Consider the following 24,205-nt stretch of genomic DNA (forward strand, 5'->3'; position numbering starts at 1 on the left):
ATTCTGGCCCCGTTTTGGATTCCTTTGTATATTTTTGCCATTTGTGTGGACTTGCCTAGGATTCCATTGGATTCTTACTAATTGTGAAAACAGCAAGTCTTGGAGCTTCCAGGAGAGACCCAACGTTATTCATTGAGTCCAACCCAATTTTTAAAATATCCAAGTACAGAGAGACTGACTACTTGTTCTATCTGTGTCATCTGCTGGTCTCCAAAGAGCTTAGCTGAAGAAGTTCTGAATTATCCTGCTTTGTTGAAAATATATTTTTTACAGGAAATATATAGTACACTAAAGTAAGTGGTGATCTTTCCCCAGCATGTATCTTGCAAGAGCTACTGTAGTAGAATTATATTAGGAGGATTTATAATCAACGTGCACATTATTTAACACTGTTTCAGTGTACAAAGATAGTAAACTCTCCACTCATCCCAGCTCACTCTAGGATAACAGGGGTTATGGGACACTGTCAATATGGGTTTCTGTCCTGAGTCGGCCTACCCCAGCAAGGTGCCTGCACCCTCTCCTCTAACTAAAGGATCTTCCATAGTCACTGATTCAAAGCGACTATTCCATCTGCTGTCCTGTTATGGGAAAAGGGTTCAGGAACAATCATCTTATTAGGGTGGCTATTATGGACTGGGCTGTGTTTCCCCAAATTTGTAAGTTTAAACTCTTAACCCCCAGCACCTCAAAATACCTCTGTAATTAACTACCTTTAAAGAGGTAGTTAAAATGAGACCCTTAAAATGGGCCTTAATCCAATCTGACTGGTGTCCTTATAAAAGGCGGAGATTTGAGGCACCAGGGAGGCTCATGTACAGAAGAAAGACCATGCGAGCACACCACGAGAAGGCGGCCATCTGCAAACCAAGTAGAGAGGTGTCAGGAGAAACCAGTCCTGTCAGCAGCACGAACTTGGACTTCCAGCCTCTAGAACTATGAGAAAACAAATTTCTGTTGCTTAAGCCACCCAGTGTGAGGTATTTGTGATGTTTGCCCTAGTAAACCAATATAAGAGGTAATCCCAGGAAACACAAATAAGGAGGAGGTGAGACAAGGAATGGAAGAGGCCAAGGTGTGGTACCAAGTGAGTTGTCCCTGTGGGGAACTGGGCTTTCTGATGGAGAACCCTGGGGAACAGTGGAGAAGATCCATTATGGTTCTCTTACCTGAGGAGCCAGCTGGCAAGCATGAGGTCTGACCCCCAGTCTCATCTTGTCACTCATTGGTTAGGGCTGCTGGGGGAGAGGAGTTAAGTCTCCAGCCCTCTGGCCCGCTGTGCACAAAGGCATATGGGGCTCCTACCACCAAGGAAGACCCCAAGGCCAGGAGATGTAGATGCTGGCAGTGGAAGGCCCCTGGGGTAAGGACGAAGCACTGCTACACCTACCTTCCCAAGCCCAGCAGAATCCTCTCTGGCACAGAAACAGACGGAAGGGCCTTCTCTCTCTCACCTTTGCCATTTTATGTCCTTCTTTCATGGCTCGTGGCCTTCTGCTGCCCAGAGACATCATCTCAAGAGCATACTGCCAAGTCATCCATGTCATTAAGACTGTCAAGAGGAGGTTCTTAAATAGAAGATCATGTTCACAGGCCAGGAAAAGTCCCTGGCTGAAAGGATGATGTCGAGGGTCCCACCTACCTGTGCATATTGCCCTGATCCTGATGTGCTGACCTGAGAGGCAAATGAGGGCTACAGCCACCTGGAGGGAGATGCACGTGTTTTTTTCACAAAGATGCAGCCCATTCATCAAGCATGGGTCCAGGCAGAGAAGGAGTTTATCACGATCTGCATAAAGTGAGTACAGAACCAGTACGTGACTGTGCCACCTTATGTCCCAGAAACGAGAGAACAAGTTCTTATGGTAATTGTATCCAATTGGAATGAGCTCTTTCCAATGGGGTCAGTGGAAACTAGGAAATAAAGTCTCAGAATATTTGCACAGCAGTTAAAAAATCTCAATCCTTGCCCAGACCATAAGGTTTCCTTTAGGATATTACCTGAAAAATAAGCAGAAAAATAAGCAGAAGAATGCTATGAAGGTATCAACCCAAAAGGCAGGTACAGTCCAGGTGCCAACCAACAGTTGGGTTTTCCAGATCAGGAAAAGAGGGTCTCAGAAGGTACATTATGAAGTATTCTCAAGAGACTTATCTAGAGTGTCAGTGGCTTTAATTGTGTGCTTCTGAGGATATTGTGCCAGCTTGGGCAAGAACCCCTCCGCCCCCCTTTTTCACATGGATCTTGACAAAAAAGCATAACAGTGTGTTGAAGTGGAAAAATCCCTGAAATAGAAGTCAAGAGACAGGAGTATTCCTAGTTTGGCCTTAAAATATTCATAATTTATGAACCAGTGATTTCACATCTAGATATCAGTTCTAGGGAAAGAATCTAAAATGCAGACATGGATTTACGCCCAAAAATGTTTATTGCAGCATTACGTGTAATAAAAATCCTGGAAATCACTGAAATAGCTGGTGGTTAAGGTATGGTTAATTAATGCAATTAATGTTTGAAAAGAATTTTTAATAACACAGAAGAGTTATGTAAGTGAATAAAGAAGACTGTAAGTATAATATATAAAATTGGAGGTCAGAGGCATGGAAAAGAGACCAAGGGGAAATGTGCCAAAACATTAGTATTTTTTGCCTCTACATAGTAGGTTTAGGGGTGATTTCTTTTTCTGTTTCTTGACATTTTTTTATACTTCCCATTTTTCTACAAGTAAGCATCTTACAATCGATAGAAAATTAGCAAAAGAAAAACAGTATTATCCTGGCTGTGAGATGCTGATTTTTTTCTTAAAGATTTATTTACTTATTTGAGAGAAAGAGAGAGAGAGAGAGAGAGAGAGAGAGAGAGAGAGAGAGAGCAGGGGGGAGGGGCTGACAGAGAAGGAGAGAGAAACTGAAGCAGACTCCTCTCTGAGCGTGGAGCCCTACAGAGGACTCAATCTCAAGATCCTGAGATCTTGTCCTAAGCCAAAACCAAGAGTTGGATGCTTAACTAACTGCACCACTCAGGCACTCCCTGGCTGTGAAATGCCAATTCTAAGTGCTGTTACACATGGAAGGCCCCGGATCTTTGCATAGATGGCCAGAGCATGTGTGAGCCCATGCTGTAATATGTAATGAGGGCCTTTGAGGAGAGACTGGTGTTTCACGCTCATAAGAGCAATGCCAGAGACACTAAGAAAGAAAGAACCTTAGCAATAACATATTTGGTTATAGATAGGAAGTCTAATGATGAACCACAAGTCTATTGAGATTATGTGAGGCTTCCTTCCAAATATAATCACTTCTGAGAGAGCTGCAACAATTAAATTTTGGCATCTCTGGGTGGGAAGACCTTTCACTGGATCGTGAGGAACTCACCTCTCTGGGATACCACCTTGTTTCCATCTATGGCATCTCTATTTTAGCTCACTACAGTTGCAATGCTGACATTGGAGCTGGGTTTTGCAAGATGAATAGTAGTTTCCCTATTCATCAGAGAAGCAGTAGAGAACATTTCAAGCCAACAATCACATGTGAAAATACAAGGGGTATATGGAAATGACCTTGGGGGAGTTGTGAGAAGTTTCATGTGGCTCTGTACCAGTTTGGAGATGGAACAAGAGAGGCAAAAACTGAGGTTGAACAGGTAGTTGGGGATCACATGAGAGAAGATTTCCATTCGGGGACCTGGCTGTCATCCTTAAGGTGACAGGTGCCTCACGCAACTTTCAGCTGAAGAATGACCCCTGTGGTGGTTTCCAACATTGGTTGTTCACATTCTCTCATTCCAAATCTTCATGATATTTGCATCATGTTTCTTCTAATGTTTTTTTGTGTGTTTTTTAAATAGGGGTTCACTGTTTACTTTAGATCTCATCTTAAATAATATCTATAATATTATAAGCTTGATGTGCTAGTTATATTTTTAATACATCTACTCTAATGATATATTTATTAAAATAATCCACTCATGTACCACCTTAAATCACTCTCCATACACATTTCACACTTGGCAAATGCTGTTCCTGTTCATTTGCTCAACAATAATTTTGAGTCTCCACTACATGCCAAGAGATGCAAATAGACAGCACTACGGGCAATGAGGACAATGCTGATGGCATCATGAAAGTACGATACTTAGATAAACCTAGTGACAAAGGAATTCTGTTTTTAAAAAAATTCCTCTAGGGATGCTTGGGTGGCTCAGTGGTTGAACATCTCCCTTTGGCTCAGGTCGTGATCCTGGGGTCCTGGGATCAAGTCCTGCATTGGGCTCCCAGCAGGGAACCTGCTTCTCCCTCTGCCTATGTCTCTGCCTCTCCCTCTCCCTCTGTCTCTCATGAATGAATGGATAAAATCCTTTTAAAAATTAATAAAATAATAAATTAAAAATTCCTGTAGCAATACTGTACAAGAAGGTTTAAAGTAATAAAACAGGAAGTCTTATCAGAAGTCTCTTGCAGTACCCTACATCAAAATCAGAAGAAGGGGGATCCCTGGGTGGCGCAGCAGTTTGGCACCTGCCTTTGGCCCAGGGCACGATCCTGGAGACCCGGGATCGAATCCCACATTGGGCTCCCGGTGCATGGGGCCTGCTTCTCCCTCTGCCTGTGTCTCTGCCTCTCTCTCTCTCTCTCTCTCTCTCTGTGACTATCATAAATAAATAAAAATTAAAAAAAAATCAGAAGAAGGTTTGATCTAAGGCACTGGCAGAAAATTAAAACACGTAAGTGAAATATTTGCAGGTGGGGCGTCTGGATGGCTCAGTTGATTAAGTGACCCACTCTTGATTTTGGCTCAGGTCTGGATCTCAGGGTCGTGAAATCAAGCCTCACACTGAGCTCTGTGTTGGGCATGGAGCCTGCTTAAGATTCTCTCTCTCTCTCTCTCCTGTGCATCTTCCCCCCACCTTATTCACACACATGCTCTCTCTCTAAAATAAATAAATAAATACATACATACATACATACATACTTTATTTTAAAAAAAGAAAGAAAGAAAAATTCTCAGGCAGTAGAAATCGAAGGGTCCTTGTGCCCAGTTAGATGCTCCCCCAAGGAGCACAGGAAGGACAAGCTTCAAAGGTTTGGTTCATATATTCTCTTTAGTCGCTGACTCCCCACCTCCCCTGAGGGAGACTGGCTTGGTCTCCTCCTCCTAGGGCACTTTCCTATATTATGGAGGCCTGAAAAGTGAACAACTGCATGCCCCAGACTGCCTTGCAGTGAACATTTTACTTATAACTTAGGTTCCAACAATAAAATGCACTCTTGAAAGACTAGGAATTTGGAAGTGAGTTAACTTGGGGAAAAAGTATGGCAGGGAAGCTTCTCTTTTTCTTCTGGAGTGGACCTAGAAGCCTCAGCATGGCTATGAAGCCCACACATCTGGCCAAGGCTCATGACACAAATCACCGTGGGTGTGATACTAGGGCCAGCACTTGGCTCAGTAATCTCCTTATTTCCCTTCTTGCCAAACAATGCAGCAGAGTTAGCAGTTCTTTCAATTGATTCATTTGGCATTGTTACTCTAGAATCATCTCTGGGGTCCTAGACTGGAGCCAGCTCCTTTAGACCTTCCAGTAATTTTACAGACACCCAATTCCCTTTATTAAACCTTTCTTTTCTTAAAATAGCCAGAATAGTTTCTGTTTTCTACACTTTTTCCTTTACAAATATCACCACTCAAACTCATATTTAGTCAAAGACTGTCTTACACAACCCGATGTGTGTGTGTGCGTGCGTGCATGTGTGCATTTGTATGCATGTGAATGCCTCATACCATAAACTCTTTGGGATTAAACTGTAAGGTCTTTGGGATTCTTCTTATATTTCTCTTCTTCTAGATAAGATATATGGTGCTCCATATATGGCAACCATTATTAAGTTAATTTTGAAGAAAGCACTACTTGTCTTTCCAATTCTGATACCAAAAATAAGTCACGATCACACAGGAGAGAACAGAAAAATGCACTGTTACCCAGGTGGAAGAGTCCCAGGACCACTGGCTAGAAAACGATGTGCCCTTCTGTGGGTGTGATCTTAGTCACAGAAGAGAACCCTGTGTTGTTTAACCATGATGAGGACATTAGATTTAGCCACAGTGGAGATGGAGGCGGAGGGAACTTAAAATAGATTTGGGTGTTATGTGAGGTCTGCTCTTCATGTCCTGGTGGAGGGAGAGAGAGGGGGCCCTTCCATGACTATATGTCAGAAGCTAACACCTTAATACAAAGCAGCTCCTCCAATGAGTGAACTGCTTGGGGCCATGGCTCTGGACCCTAGCTGCCCAGTAGAATTCCATGCTGGAGCTGATGACCTGTCTGGCCCTCAGAGATCCTGACTTACTTCATCTGAGAGAGGTCCAAGAATCACAATCTTTGAAAAGCCCCCAATAAGTCTAATGTAGTAGGGTTGGGCAGCACTGACCTTGTGTTCAAATGTTTTGCCATGTAGCAGTCATTGTATTTCTTTTGATTTCTAACATCCCTATGGTATTTCTTGTTAGGTGTGCTTTCTCATTCACAGCATTTTTCATTTGTCTTCTCTTCCTCATTTTTTCTCTATCAGAAAAGTTTTCAATTTAGTATTTTTTAAATTTTGTTTATCCTGTAATTTCTTATTTATTTATTTATTTATTTGAGAGAGAGAGAGAGAGAGAGAGACATCTGGGTTGTTTTTTTGAATGGGTGTATATGTTTCTTTAATGCTGTTCTTGTAGATAGTTCAGGTTATATTTTGTAAATTAATTTGTAACTGAATTACATTGAGGTCAGAGTACGTGATTATATAGGACACGACTTCTCAGAATTTGTTTTGAGATTCGTTTTGTGGACCAACACATGCTCAATCTTTGTAAATATGTCAAGTGGCTGAAAAGAATGTATTCCTTACAATAGCGGTTCCTAAAATGTGGTCCCCAGACTGGCAGCATCAGCTGGAGATTGTTAAAAATGCAAACTCTCAGGCCCCACTCCAGCCCTCCTGAACCAGAAGCTTGATGGGTGGGACCCGACACTCCGTTTTCACACGCTCTCCTGGGGGACTTTGATGTCACCCAAGTTTGCAAACCACTGCTCTCATAGTTCAATTCAGGGTTCTGCATAAGAGTTAAATATAGTCTAGTCATTGTGTTGTTCAAATCCTCAGAATTTTTGGCTAACTGGTTTATCGATTCCTGAGAGAAATGAATTAAAATCTTTCACTACATTTGTGACTATCAATTCATCCTTATTTTTTTTCCATTATGGCATGATTTATTTGGAGGTTACACTTATTAAGACTGAATATAAAATATGTAAATTTTTCCAGAAGTGATTTTCTTTTATCTTTATACAGTTACCCTCTTTCTCTCTAATATCAGTTTTTGCATTAAGGCCATTTTGCCTGTTAGTAACATAACTGTAAAGGTTTCATTTATTGACATTTGCCAAATATATTTTTCTTTTTCCTTTATTTTCAGCTTCTATGTTTTGCATTTTAGCTATTATTTCTTATAAATAGCATAACTGAATTTGGTTGTGTTTTTTAAATCTGATATCCACCATCTTTCATAGAAGAGTAAAATTTGTATACATTCATTTTAATTGTTGATATATTTTTAATTTATTTTCATTCTATTATGGTATCATTTTTATCAATAATTTTTTGTTTTATTTCAGTTTTTCCATTCTTGCTTTCTATTGAAATTATTATTTCCTTTACTTCTTTTGCTGTATAAATTATACATCCCATTTTGAAGGCCAGTAGTTAAGCCATAAAGTGTTACTATATACACCTAAGGTTTAAAACTAACCAGTTGTCTCTGCTCATACGTATCATTTTCAAGTGCATCATCAAGATAGCTCCTATGCTTTCATTAAAAAGTTGAAATCTTATAGAGCTCATTTTCTGGCCACAGTGTTTTCAATTAGAAAATCATAGCACTAAGATACACTTTTTAAAAATCCCCAAATATTTGAAATTTAAATAATATATTTCTAAACGATTCATTGGTCAAAGAAGAAATTTAAAAAGGGAACAACTATTTTACATTGAGAAATGCTTATATTAGAAAAGATGTGAAATCAATTCACTAACTTTTAAAATTAAGAAGCAAGGAACAACACAACAACAACAACAACAACAACAAAAAGCAAATTCAATCTGATGGTTAAAAACCACAGATAAGAGCAGGAATCAATGAGATAGAAAAATAAATGATACTATTACCAAAGCCCAAATGTATTTCTTAGGAAATATTATTAATATTAACCAATTCCCTCAAAACTGAATTAAAAAAATAGAGAAAACACAAATTAAGAAGTCAGTAACTCAAGGGTGGATATTCTTACAGATATGATAGACATTAAAAGGATAGTAAAAGAATATTGTAAGCAAGTTCATGTGAATACATTCAACAACATAGAAGAACTTATTTTTTGAAAAGCCCAATTTGCCAAAACTGCCTCAAGAAATAAAAATTAAAAAAATTGAACAGTTTAGATCTATTAGAGAACTTAACTTTATAATAAAAAGCTTTCACACAAACAGATCCAGATCCAGATGGTTTCACTGGTGAATTCTATCAAAACACTTAAATGAGAAATAAGAGCAAGCTAACCAAACTTGATCAGAAAATAAAAGAGAAGGGAATATTTCCTGAGTCAATTTATGAGGTCAACATAAATGCTGATAACAAGCCCAACCAAGATATTTATTACAAGGAAAGAAGATTAGAAGCCAATACATCTGACAAATATTGGTGCAAAAACACACTACAAAATATTAGCAAACTTAGTCCAGCAATACACAAAAATATTTACGAGATGGGGTTTATCCCAGAAATGTGATGTTGACTCATAGCAAAATCAAAATAAAACGAATAAAACCCCCCAAACCCTCAGAAAACTACAGTGCAGGAAGCTCCCTCAATCTACTAAGGAACATCACAAAGCTCCTACCATCACAGCAAATCGTAATATAATAAAAGCTTTTCCCCAAGTTTGGGAATAAGGCAATGCTGGCTTTCTCATCTATTCTCATTACTTTTGTTACACATAGGAGTGGGGTCTTATCAGGAGCAAAAGGACAAGAAAAAATAATTCAAAAATTAGGAGAAATAAAACTTTCTTCATGGCTGATGGCTGATAGCATTGCCCTCAAAAGTGCTTCTCAAAGTGCTGTCCAGGGGCTTCAGGGAGGTCCCCGAATCTCTTTCAAGGAGTTCAAGAGGCAAAAGCTGTCTGTGTTCATAATAATACTATGATATTATTTGCAATTTCATTTGTATTGTCTCAGAAGTGTACAGTGTAGTCTTGCAGAGGCATGATGTGTGATATTGCAACAGACAGAATGCAGAAACCTACACGAGAACCCAGCCATCTCTGTAAGGCTAGACAATGAAGAAATTTGCAAAGATGTATAAATTTACAATTCTAGTTTTCATTTTGTTTTGGAAAATAGAATTATTTTTCATAAAACTTTACACTAATATAGAAGGAGTTTATGATTTGGAGGGGTAGTAGTTGCATGTGTATGCCAAAGCTCATCAAGTGGTATACCTGAAACTTGTGCGTTTTATTTTATCAATTTTAAAAGTTGATTTTAAGAAAATTACCAAGACACTTTTTTTTTAAGACAGAGAGAGTGCACACATGCATGCATGCAGGGAGTGGGCAGAGAGAGAGAGGAGGAGAGAGAATCTTAAGCAGGTTCCACACTCTGCACAGAGCCTGATGATTCCAGGACCCTGCAATCACAACCTCAGGGGAAATCAAGAGTCTGACACATAACCAACTTAGTCACCCAGGTGCCCTCCAAATTCTCAAATGGGGACTTGTAAGCGATCTCGGTTTACCAGATATTAAAATTAATAACAAAGAAGTGGAAAACTAGTTGATCCATGTAATAGATTAGAGAGCCCAGAAGCCAAGGTCCTCCCTCTTCACATTTCCTCACCAGTTCAGTCAAAAGTTTGAATGATGGAATGACTTTTCATCTCTACCCGAAAAAGCCATTTCTCCAATTCTATGGGCCTAGAGGTTAGTCTTCATTTTTCCTTAGAAATTAAGAAAGCCTCTTGATTCACCCAGAGAGTAAGGTCATCTTTCAGTGACAAAGGTGGAAGCTTTCCTTCTCCACCATTCTTATCATTGTAAGACTCTACATCTGTTTTCTGCTATCTGGCCTAACTGCCCCCCATTTTCCTCCTGAACAAACCTTGCTGCCAGCATCCAACATCTCAAAGAAGGGTTACAAATAGAAACAGAAGGGTCCAAAGTGAATTAAAATACCAGGTTGTTGACAGGAGAGAAAAAAAATAGCCCCTGCTAATAACCTGATTTGACATCTGATTTATGTGGTCCTAAAAGGACAGTCATAAAAAATGTGTAAGTGAAGGAATAACACCAAGTGATTTACAAAGGCCCTGGGAGTGTGGGTGACAGGAGGCTCTGAAAGGGAGAGCGATAAATCCAGCCAGAGAAACCACGCTGGATCCCTCCATCCTGCATGGCCTGAGCACCTGGAGAGTCTGCTTGTAGCAATTTCCATTCAACCTTGCATTCAGCAAACATTTCCTAAGTCTCCTGGCCACGGGCAGCATTAGGCAAGGCAAAGTGTATTTGTGTATATCTATGGTAGGAGCAGGTGCCCAGAGAGAAGGCACAAGGTGTGACACAAGGTGTTGCTGAACTGATCGTATGATAAACCAAACAGCTAAGCCAGAAAGAAGAGGCACTGATGTATAAGTGGAAGCAACTAAAATAATTTTAAGAAGAGAAAATCCGAGGGAGAAGTGATTACTGTTTTCAAATCTCTCAAAAGCTTCTCTAGGACTCCAGAGGATATTGAGACCAGAACTAAAGAAAAGCAAACTCCACCCCCAATATTTATTGCACACCTCCTCTGTGCTGAATGCCGTTCTAGTAGCAAAGCATCTAGCAGGAGTACAAAAGACTGAGTGAGTTCCTGACACCACTGGAAGTTACATCTTATTGTAAAGAAGAACTATAATATGCCAAATAAGCAATTAAACAAACATGTTATTTCAGATATTAGTAGGTCTTCTAAATGTACAGGGTAATGAATGCAATAGAGTGAGGGGAAGGACAGGAGGGAGAAGGAAAATTTATTTATGGTAGGTGATCAGAAGAGTCTGAGAAAGGGCATTTAGGCTGACATCAGAAAGGCAAAAAGGATCTTCAACTTTGTGATGATCTGGAGAAGAGAGGTCTGGAGAGAAAGAACTGTTAAGTGCAGAGGTGCCAAGATGAGAATGTGCCTGGGATGTCTGTTTTCAAAGGAGCAGAGAAGCCTACTGCTCCTCTGGGACACAGTGAGTTATGACAGTGGAGCGGCAAGATCGGAGACATAGGCAGGGACAAGGATGGGGGCCTTGTAGGCCTTGGGGAGAGGTCTGATTTCCCACCCAGGGCAATGGGATCAACCCATTGAGCACACCCTCTGGTGTCCTGTGCCACATCGTCCTCTCAGCTCACATCTGATTTCAGAGGCAACTAGATGCATACTCTTAATACCCCAACTCAACAATGACTTGGGGAAGCCATTCTTGGAGGAAGTACACTCCCAGATATCAAGACTTAATATAAAACTACAATAATAAAGGTGGTGTGGTAATAGCCCAAAGACAGACAAAGAAATCAGTGGAACAGAACAGAATATCTAAAAACCAGACCCCTACACACAAGGCCACTTGATTTAACAGAATAATGACACCGTAGTACAGTATAGGAAGGATAGATTTCCAGATACTGTAGATTTAAATGTAAAAAGCAAAACAAAAAGAGCTTTGAGAAAAAAAAAGTATAAAAGAATATCTTCATGACCTTGGATAAGCAAAAAAAAAATTCTTTTAGTAGGACAAATAATGCACGAAGCATGAAGAAGACTGGTAAACTGGAATAGTTTTAAATTGAGAATTCATTAAAAATATCATTAAAAGGGAAAAAGATAAGCCACAGAGTAGAAGAAAATATTTACAATATATATCTGACAAAAGATTAGTATCCAAGACATGTAAAAACTTTGTATAAAACAATAAGAGAATGATGGACAATTCAATAGAAAAATAGACAAAAAGCCTTAAAGAGGAACTTCATAAGAGGCTGTCCGAATGTCCAAAGAAGCGCTTAACATCACAACTCATTATAGAGGCTCAAATTAAGACCATAATGAGATACCACTGCATGTGTATCTTCATGGCTAAAATTAGAGAAACCTGTAATGCAAAAAAAGGGGGAAGGGGGTGAATTTTAAAAAGTCAGGGGGAAAAAATCCCTTTTGATCTCCATTCCCTCCTCTACAGCATTGCAAAGATCAAGAGAAGAGCATAACAGGCAGAGATATGCGAAGGTCCTGTGGCAGCAAAGGCCCTGGCATGTTTTAGGAGGTGGGTGTGGCTGGAGCAGAGGGGGATAATGAAAATAGGTGATGAGGTTGGGCAACTGGGGGCAGTGCTATGAACAGAGCATGGAGGGCCTCACAGGTAAAAATCTGAAATATTTACTTGGGAGAGAAAATCTTTGAAGAGTTGCAAGCAGAGTGCAGGAATGACACAATGTTTAAAACTTTAACTCCAACCTTGAATGAGGCCTTCAAGGCTCTGTGTCATCTTTCTTCGCCCATTTCACTGCCATGTGCCACAGCATCCCCTCCCACCCCTCATGCCTACTACGCTGCCTTTCTTTCACATTCTATCTTGTCTCAAGTTCTTGCACATTTTGTTCCCTCTGTCTAGAGTCTATCACCCCTGCCCAATATCACTCTTTCATTTGTTGGACTTTCATTTAATTGTCACCCTTTCAGAGAAATCTCTCCTGTATCCCTTTGCTCTTCTCCTGCAAGAAATCTCTTACTCTTCTTTGTCACCATCATCAACAGCAATTAATTGTGAAATCACCTGTTAATGTCTGTTTTTCCCACTAGAGTGTAAAATGCATAAAAAGTGTCAACTGTGTACATTTTGCATACTGCTGTATTCCTAGCACCTAGCACAGTACTTTGCTCAGGTTAAGTGTTTGATTTTTTTCTTTAGGTAAATGATTGAATACTTGAAAACTGGTTCATATATGAAGTCAACAGACCAATAATCTCAGCTATGCAAGGATTCACAAAGTATTTGACTCATACATTCTTCCTGAAAAATTACTCCAAGATCTACTTCAGCCGTCTGAAGAAAAAAGAGAATCAAAATTTAAAACTCATAAATAGTAAAGTCATGGTGTGGAAGAACTGGTAATGAGCAACTGAAAGCATTTAAGCACATAATTTATTCTAAATAACTGTGGTAAATATGGTTACAAAACAGAATGAAAGTGTCATAAATAATTCTGAAAAGAGAAGATTCTTAATTCATGAAATTAACGACAATTAACTGGGTAAAATTATCATCCTACACCAATTAAAACTGGTGGTAGCACGTAAAATAAGGATGGGAAAAGATGTGTTGTCCATCTTCACTGAAGGAGGTAAATAAATCATAGACACATTCCTAGTATAAGCTCAAGCATATTTCTTTTTGGAAAAAAATATAAGTGGTGACTTCTGCTTCTGGCTATGACAAAATATATTGTATTAGACCAATTCTACCACAAAAACCAACTATAAAAACTGGGTAAATGCCCAAAATAAATCCAGTCATTTGAAGACCTAAGAGAACCCCCAAATGGGGCAGGACCTGAGAGTATAAGATTTCAGATAGTAGAGAAACACACTGAGGCCCAGTGGTCATCATTGCTTTTTCCTCTAGGGACAACTTCTAACTCAAGAGTGTGGGGCAGAGACACTGAGCAGAAAGTGACAGCCTGAAGTTTACGGCGGTCTTATTGTGCTGGAGGACAAAAATTAGAGTCAGGCTATTGAGATAGCTGGGATTGAGGACCCCAGATCCCAGAAGTAAGAACAGCAGAGGAGGAGCCTGAATTCCCCCCCAAATCATTTGCTGGATCTTAAGCCGCAATACTCCCAGAAAAAGGACAAAAACAGGGAAACAAGGGAAAGTTACTAAGAGACTAAAAGGAAAAACAGAGTTTCATCAGTTTCATGCCCCTGAAAACACAAAATCTGGATCAGACCTAGCAATGATACCCTGGGATTTCAGTTGTGAGATCCCTAAAGTGCTACACTTAAGACAAGTACATAATCTAGCCCTTGCACAATTTCTGAAACCTACCTTCAAATAATTTCAGTCTGTGGTTGAATAAAAGTAATTTGCTTATAGCTTTCGAAAAAAATCAATAAAGGGAGATAATGAATCAAAAGCTTTTGAAATTTATTTTAAACCATTTTTATTTTAAAAACATGTCTAATGTCTATTAGAAATCAAATTCCATTTTAGGAAACAGGACTAAATGACTAAAAATCAAGAAGAAAAAGACAATTGAGACATACTTATCAATGATCTAGTTGTCTGGAGTTAACAAACATGGACTTCTTAAAAATCATATATGATTTATATGTTCAAGAATACAGGGGTGCCTGGGTGGCTTGGTCAGTTAAACATCTGACTTTGACTCAGGTCATGATCAAGCCCGCATCAGGCTCCCTACTCAGCAGGGACTTGCTTCTCCCTCTCCCTCTCCCTGCCACTCCCCCTGCTTGTGCTCTCTCTCTCTCTCTGTGTGTCAAATAAATAAAATCTTTAAAAATATATAGATAAAAAGGTGGGGAAATTGATATGGAATTTATTTAAAATTATTAAATAGAAATACTAGAGTTGAAAAATGCTGGAACTGAAATTTAGAACTCAATAGAGGAATTTTCAATGTATTAACTATTAACTAGAAACAAAAAGAATCATGAATTAGAAGACAGATCTGCAGAATATGTGAATGAAGTACATAGAGAAAAAGAAGATGGAAATGGAAATTAATGACACAGTGTGGGCAGCCCGGGGGGCTCAGCGGTTTAGCTCAGCCTTCGAGCCAGGGCATGGTCCTGGAGACCCGGTATTGAGTCCCACATCGGGATCCCTGCATGGAGCCTGCTTCTCCCTCTGCCTGTGTCTCTGCCTATCTCTCTCTCTCTCTCTCTCTGTGCCTCTCAGAAATAAAGAAAGAAAATCTTTTAAAAAAAATAATGACACAGTGTAAGAGATATATAGGCAATTTGAAAAGATCCAATGTGAAGGAATTTTTAGCTTCAAAAGGAAAGGAAAGAGACAATTTTGAAGAAGCAATATTTGAAGTAATGCCAGATGAGACTTTTCCAAAACTTAAGAAAGCTATCAACCCACAGACTGGAGAAGCTTTATGACCCACAATTAGAACACATTTCACACACACACACAGACAAACACACACACACTTAGGCACTTAGAATAAACATACACATTGACTTCTCATCATAAACATTGCAAGCTAGAAGACAGAGAAAATGTTTAAAGTGGTAAAAGGAAAAACTATCAATGTAGAATTCTATATCCAAAGTACCTTTAAAAAATAAGTGCATAATGGAAACATTTTCCAATAAACAAATCCTGAGAGAATTCATTACTAGCAGACCTGCACTACCAAGGATATTTAAGTTCCTGAGAATGAAAGAAAATAACACCAGATGGAAAATCAAATCTACTTGAAAGAACGAGTACTGGAGGGATCCCTGGGTGGCGCAGTGGTTTGGCACCTGCCTTTGGCCCAGGGCACGATCCTGGATAACCGGGATCGAATCCCACATCGGGCTCCCGGTGCATGGAGCCTGCTTCTCCCTCTGCCTCTCTCTCTCTCTCTCTCTGTGACTATCATAAATAAATAAAAATTTTTAAAAAATAATTTAAAAAAGAACGAGTACTGGAAATAGTAAATAGATACATAAATATAAGATTTTTTTTCATTTAATTACTTTAAGACATAACTGACTATTTAAAGGAAAAGTATATACTGTGGGATATTAACATGTAGAAATAAAATGTATGACAACAATAACACAAAAGATGGGGATAAAATGAAGGATATTCTTCCAAGTTAGTACATTATATGAGAAGTAACAAATTAACTTATGGCAAATTTTAATAAATTAAGAAAACATTGTAATCCCTCATGCAACCACTAAAAAACTTATAATAAAACAAAGAGCTATAGCTACAAAAAAGAAAAGATAAAGTGGAATTTATAAACAGTTCCAAATTAATCCAAAAAACATGGCAAAAATAGGAGAAAAAGTGGCCAAAAAACCAGATGTGATAAACAGGAAAAAACTGTAAGATAGGTTTAATTGCAATATTAATAATTATATTAAGTATAAATGGCATTAATACCCTACTTCAATGGCAGAGATTGGCAGACTGAATATGAAAACAATATCCAACAATATGCACATTTTAATATGAAAATAGGAAGCTTAAAAATAAAAGATGGAAAATAATATGCCATGTAAACATTAATCATAAGAGGCTGAAGTAGCTATATTAATATCAGGCAAAGTTGACATTAAGACAAAGTGTTATTATCAGAGATAAGGAAGGATGTTTCATAATGATAAAAGTGCCTATTCATCAAGAAAGCTTAACAATCCTAAATGAGTATGGATGTAAGAGTTTCAAAATTCATCAAATAATCTGCTAGAATTAAAAGGAAAAATAGAAAAATCCACAATGACAGCGGGGAATTTTAACGTTCCTCCAACAATCACTAACTGAATAAGCAGACAAAAAAATGGTAAGAATATATAAGACTTGAAAAGCAGTATCAATCAAAATAGCTGAACTAACATTCTTATGCCACTATAATAATCAGTTACAGAAGATATTTTTTCCCTAAGTTCATATGTAACAGTCACCAAGATATATTAAATATTGGACCATGAATAAAGTCTAAACAAATTTCAAAGGAATGAAATTCTGTAATATATGTTATTGGATGACAACAAAATTGAATTATAAAAAGATGTCTAAAAGCCCTCAAATATTTAAAAATTAAGCAACACATTTCTAAATAACCCAAAATTCAAATAAGAAATCACAAGGAAAATTAGAAAATATTTTGAACTGAAAAATAAATAAAATAAAATAAAGTAATAAAATTAGTGTATTCAAGTAATTTAAGCAGTGCTTAGGGGAGAAATTTCAGTTTTATTTTAGAAAAGAAAAAAAATAAAATCAATGATTTCAGCTTCTACCTCAAAAAGGTAGAAAGAACAAATTAAGATTAAAAGGAAGTAAAGGAAGGCTATGATAATAATAAAAATGAAAATTAATATAATAGAAAATGAACAAACAATAAAGAAAAACCAATGAAACCAGAAGAATAATAACTAAAACAAATCTGACAGGAACAAAGTTGAAAGATTTACTACCTAATTTCAAGACCTACTAGAAATTCTCAATAATTAAGACCTAATGGTATTTTCATAAAGAGAGACAAATAAATGAGTGAAATAGATTAGAGCCCCAAAATATGACCAGGCATATAGTTGCTGAATTTTTACAAAAACACCAGAGTAATTAAATGGAAAAAGAATAGTCTTTTCAACAAATGGAAATGGAACAGCTGGGTAACAATGTGGTAAAAAACAAAAACAAAAAAGCAAAACCCAGAAAACAACAAAAACCTCAACTCATTTATGTTACACACAAAAATTAACTTCAATGGATCACAGAACTAGCCATAAACTAAAAAGAGAAAATTGTTAGAATAAAACATAACATAATCTTTGTGGTTTTATGGCAGACAAAGATGACTTAGGACACAAAAAGCCCAAACCATAAAAGAAAGAATGAATAAACTACATTCTACTAAAATTAGAAACTTCTATTCTTTAATAGAATCATTAAGAAAGCAAGAAAGCACATCACAGACTGAGAGAAAATATTAATAAAACATATATCTGAAGAAAAACTGGTGTCCAGAATAAAGAAATCTTATAAATCAATCATAGTGATATAAATAACCCAATGAGAAATGAGCAACAGATATGTAAATGGCCAATAAACACAAGATGCTCAGCAACATTAGTCATCAGGAAAATGCAAACTAGACTCACAATAGGATATTAACAGTCACAATAATGGCTAAAACCTAAAAACCTGTGAATATCAAGTGTTGGCAAAGATGCTGAACAGCTATAATTTCCATAAAAGGCTGGGAGGAGTACACAATAGTACAATAACTTTAGAATACATTTTTCATTTTCTTACAAAGTTTTATACATGTACTTATACACAGCACAGTAATTCTTTTTAATATTCACCTAAAATAAATAAAACCATATATTCATAAAGTGTTTTTTTTTACATAGGAGGTCAGATCAGCTTTATTCAAACAAAGCTGGAGGCATCATGCTCCCTGATTTCAAACTATATTCAAAGCTACAGTAATTAAAACAGTATGATATTGGCATTAAAAATACACATAGATCAATGAAATGGAACAGAAAGCCCAGAAATAAGCCCATGCCTATATAGTTAATTAATTTATGACAATGGAGAAAGAACTGTCTCTTTAGTGGTACTGGGGAAACTGGACAGCCACATGTAAAAGGATGAAATGGACCACTGTCTTATACCATACACAAAAATTAACTCAAAATTGATTAAATTTGTACATAAGCCCTGATATCATAAAACTCTTAGAAGAAAATACAGGCTGTAAACTTGACATTGGTCTTGGTGATGATTTTTTTAAATTTTATGTATTTATTTGAGAGAGAGAGCACAAGCAGGGGAAGGGACAAAGGGAGAGAGACAAGTAGATTCCCTGCTGAGCAGGGAGTCTGACTTGGGGCTAGACCATGGGGCTGAGATGATGACCTGACCAAAGCCAGACACTTAACCGACTGAGCCACCCAGGTGCCCCAGTGATCATTTTTTTTTTTAATTTGACACCAAAATCCAAAAAGCAAAAACGAACAAGTGGGGACTCCCTCAAACTAAAAAGCTTCTGTATAACAAATGAAGTCATCAAAATGAAAAAGCAACAAACTGAACTGAAAAAAAAATCATTGTAAATCATCTTTCTGATAAGGGGTTAATATCCAAACTATATAAAGAACTTATACAACTCAAGTAGCAAAAGAGCAAGCAATCGATTTAAAAGGCAGATCTGAATAGACAATTTTCCAAAGATATACAATGGCCAGCAGATGCTTGAAAGGATGCTCAACATCATTAATTGTCAGGGAAATGCAAATTAAAATCACAGTGAGATATCACCTCACACCTGTCAGGATGGTTATTAACAAACAAAAAACAAGTTTTGGAGAGGATGTGGAGAAAAAGGAAATGTAAATTGTTGTAGCCACTTTATAAAACAGTATGGAGTTTCCTAAAAAAACTGAATACAACTTCCATATGATCCAGCAATTCCACTTCTGAGTATTTATCTGAAGAAAACAAAGCTAATTTGAAAAGCTATATGCACCCCCATGTTCATTGAGGCATTATTCATAATAGCCAAGACATGGAAACAATCTAAGTGTCCATCGATGGATGAATAGATAGATATTGTGTGTGTGTATATATAGGTATATAATATATAAGTAATATGTAAATAATATATAAAATATATGTGATATATAATCAGATATTGTATATATATTTGTAATTCATAATTTTGTATATTTATTTAAAATCTTTCTATATACAAATAATACATATAATAAACATATATAAAATGGAATATTTGCCAACCATAAAAAAGGGTGAAGTTTTGTCATTTGTGACAACATGGATGAACCTTGAAGGCATCATCCTAAGTGAAATAAGTTAAAGTCTAACACCATATGATCTCTTTTATATATAGAATCTTAAAAAAATTCACACAATGAATTATGTGACATTGTTTATTAATAATGTCACAAAAGTTCAATAGCCCAGCAAAAAGTAAATTTTGGTATATTTATAAAGTGGAATACTACAAATTAATGATTTATACAATAACACAGAAAAATCACAAAATTATTTTGTTGAATGAAGTACACATTTCCATGTTGTGGAAAATAATCACAATGATGGTAGCCTTAAAGTTGGAGGAATTTCCTGAAAAGAGGAAATGTATGAGGAAACTCTTGGGAGATGAAAAAATATATAGATTGTTGTGGAGGTGACCCAGGTCAGTACACACTTCATAATTTCTTGAATTATATACCCCTCTCCTTCAAATGGGTGCATTTTATTCTATTTTAAATTCTATCTTAATCAAACTAGTTCAACAATCTAAGCTCCCTCCTAAGAAAACTACAAAAAGAATAAATTAAACCAAATTAAGAAGAAAAAATAATAAAGAGCACAAATCAATGAAATGTAAAACAGACAAACAACAGAGATAGTCAATGACATCAAAACCTGGTATTTGGAGAGGGGGAATTAAAACAAAACAAAACAAAAGATAAACTTCTAACTAAACTGATCAAGAATAATGGGAATCATGGGCACCTGGGTGCCTCGATTCTCATGACTTTAAGAATCCAATTTAAATATGGCAGTGAGGACAGCCCTGGTGGCTTAGTGGTTTAGCACTGCCATCAGCCCAGGGCCTGATCCTGGAGTCCCGGGATCCAGTCCCCCATCGGGCTCCCTGCAGGGAGCCTGCTTCTCCCTTGGCCAGTGTCTCTGCCTCTTTCTCTGTCTCTTATGAATAAAGTCTTTTTTTCTTAAAAAAAAAAAAGAGTAGCAGGAATCACAATTATACCAACATCAGAAATGACAGAGAAGACATCACTATAGATCCTTCTATAGATCCTGTTAAAAGGATAAGGGTACATTATGAAAAATGTTATGTCAATAAATTTTATATCTAGTAAAAATGAGACAAATTCCTTGAATGATGAACACTGTCAAAACTAACACAAGAAAAGATGAACATCAAAAAAAAAAAAAAAGGAAAAGAAAAGATGAACATCCCAGGTCTGTTAAATCAATTGAACTTGTAATTGACAACATTATTGTAAAAAAAAGAACACCAGACTCAGTAGCTTCACTACTGAATTTTAGCATACTTTTAAGAAATAATATCAATTCTACCAAAACTCTCCAGAAAATAGAGTAAAAGCAAACACTTTTCGAGTCATGTTATGAGGCTGAAGTCACCTTGAAATCAAAATCAAAGGCACTACAAGAAAATAAAAAAAGTGAAACAATATCCTCCTGAACAAAGACACAAAAATTTTTAATAAAATATTAGCACATCAAATCCAATAAAACATAAAATTGGTAATATATCATGACCATGTGAGATTTGTTCTAGGAATATAAGGTTGGTTAACATTAAAATACTCACTGACAGACTATAGGAGACTCCTGAACAAACTACAGAAGAAAAAGAATATGACAATTTCAATATCTGCAGAAAAAGCATCTGAAATAGTCAATCGATACACATTCATGATACAATCTTTAAGCAAACTAGAAATTGAAGAGAACCTTCTCCACTTGAGAACATTAAGCAACCAGAACTCATATATTTCTCATGGGAGTGTGGAATGGTATAGAAAAAATGAGGTGGGCAATTTCTTATAAAGTTAAAAATACACATACCCTATGACTTAGAAATTCCTTTCTTAGGCATTTGCTCAAAAGAAATGGAAATTTAGGTCTATACAAATGCTTGTGTAATAATGTTTCTAGAAGCTTTAGTCATAATATTCTTAAGCTGGGAACAGCACAAATGTCTATCAACTGGTGAGTGCATAAATAAATTGTGGCATATTTATATCCTAGGATACTACTCAGAAACAAAAGGAACAAATCTGGTGTTTGCAACAGTATATATGAATTTATAGACCTCACCCTAAGTGAAATATGCTGGACATCAAAAAGTACATACTATACACAGTGTTATTTATATAAACAAACCAAAGGTACATGAATATGTAACTCATCTCTTTTTATTACAGTAAAAAAATTAGAAAAAAACTGACTTGTAAGCAGCATTGGTAAATTCTCTAGAGTGATGCAAATATTTTGTATATTGATAAGGATATGGTCTACATATGTATATGAGTTTGTTAAAACTCATTTATCATATCGTTTCATTTATACTTCAAAAAAGAGAAGGGGAAAAAAGCCACGGTAATATCAAACAAGGAAGCTCTTAAGGCAAATATACTCGAGATAAACATATACAATTCATAATGAGAAATGACAAATTCCCTCATGAAGATATAAACATTCCAAATCTCAGGGCACCCAGGTGGCTCAGTCAGTTAAGCATCCAACTCTTGATTTTGGCTCCAGTCATGATTTCAGAGTCCTGAGAATGAGCCCCATGTGGGGCTCCACACTCAGCAGGGAGTCTCCCTCTGTCCCCCCACCCCGCATGCTCTCTCTCTCTCTCTCTCTCTCTCTCTCTCTCTCTCTCTCTCAAATAAATAAATCTTTAAAAAATTTCCAAATCTTTATGTACATAGTATCTTCAAAACTTATAAAGACAAAAATGGTACAATTCTTTTAATTAAATAAAGGCAATCTATTAGAATCTATAACAATTCAGCTAAAAAAGATTCCAGAGAAATGGAACCCATGATAAAAGATAAAATTGAAACTATAGAATCAGAAACAATGTAATAATAATAATGTAATAATTGAAATTAAAAACTCAGTAGATAGGTTTGACAATAGGGTTCACTAGTCAGCATTGTACTGGATAAATAAGACTAGAAACTTTAGAAGAAAACTTTGAATAGGTCACCATTAAGTACTAAGTTCAAAAGGAAATATTTAGTAGAGTTAAAAATAACATGTGCACCTTTAAAACTACCATAGGGAAGAAATAATGAAAGGGAGGATGGTCCAAAGAAAATAGCAAGGAAAGATCAAATGTAATAAACATAATAGTATAAGAACAAATGGGCATACCAGTTATGACAAGAAATATAAATAATTTAAACTTTTCAAATAAAAACAGATGTTTTCTCCAGCAGTATTTATACTGTAAAAATACTGGAAACATACATGTCCAACCATAGGGAAAGGTTTTATGGGTAATGTTTTCAACCCCTCACTAGAATATTATGCCAGAATTAAAGTTAGTTTTAACAAAAACTTAATAATATGGGAGATGTGCCTGTTAAGCTATTTTTGAAAAGGGCTCCCAAGTCTTCTCCATTATCATGACATTCAAATACAGTGCTTAATAAAGAACAAAGTAGAATAAAAACACTAAACATAAATATGTAGATACATTATCTATGCGTAACAGAGTTACGTTTTACTCGATTTGGGACTTCTCCTTCTTATAAGTGTACAGGATTCCTCCCATGTGTTGCTTTTATTTATTGTTTTGATTACACAAGCTATATGTGAATAGTGATGTAGAAGATATAAGCCCTAATAAAATAAAAGGCCCCCTTGACATCCTGAGCGCTCTCTCTGTGTCCCCATACCAGTCACTTCTATAGGAATAACCACTACACAGCTTACTACTTCTTTCCAGGTCATTTTTATGCATTACTTTTATAACGAGGCAGTGAACGATGAAACTGGAAACAATGAACTTTCAACAAGCTATAAAACGAGGCTTACTAACCACATATGTGGGATGTCACAGTGGGAATGTCTGCATCATGGAGAGCTGGCATCAGACAAACTCTGATCTTCTTCCAGGCTGAGTTCTGTTGTACAAATCTGCTAAGAATCCTCTGAGATGAAGAGCAACTAGAGTATGACTTAGTCAAGGCTGTATGGAGGATATTAGGATCAGTCTGCTTCCCGAGTTCAGCACACAGTAGACCCATGGAGGATAGGCCGAGATCCTTCTCAGTGGGCTGTGGGCAGAATTAGGACCTTAGGGGACACACGCTGTGGGGCAGTTCAGCTAGAGACAGAAGATGAACTGAGGAATAGAGAGAGGGAAGACTACATGAAAACATCAAAATTCACTTTTAGAAGGCCCTGAATACCTGGCTGGGATGATGGGATGTGTCCTGATGCTTCACCAGAAATTCTCTGGCTTTCTCAAATCGGCCAGAGTGAGCCCTGTCTGAGGTTCAGCTTTCTGGTTTATAAAATGAGAGTGTGGGTACTGTGGGAATCACACTAGTTAAAGGACGTGAGAACACTTGGCAGTGTGAGCTGATGAGTAAAAGGTTGAACAGAAGGAGACGCAGCAATGGAGCTTCTGGACTCCAGCCCCAGGAAGCTGCCCTCATGGCTTCCCTGGGGGTATTTCTGGATATCATGCAAAACTCAAGCCAGCACCTCGCAACCAGAAAGATCCTAGCCTATGTTGGCAGCTACATCTTTGGGGAGCAGCGAACTTAATTTTCTAACGCCCCAA

Source organism: Nyctereutes procyonoides, unplaced genomic scaffold (genome assembly GCF_905146905.1).
Source record: "Nyctereutes procyonoides isolate TBG_1078 unplaced genomic scaffold, NYPRO_anot_genome, whole genome shotgun sequence".
In the NCBI taxonomy this organism is placed as follows: domain Eukaryota; kingdom Metazoa; phylum Chordata; class Mammalia; order Carnivora; family Canidae; genus Nyctereutes; species Nyctereutes procyonoides.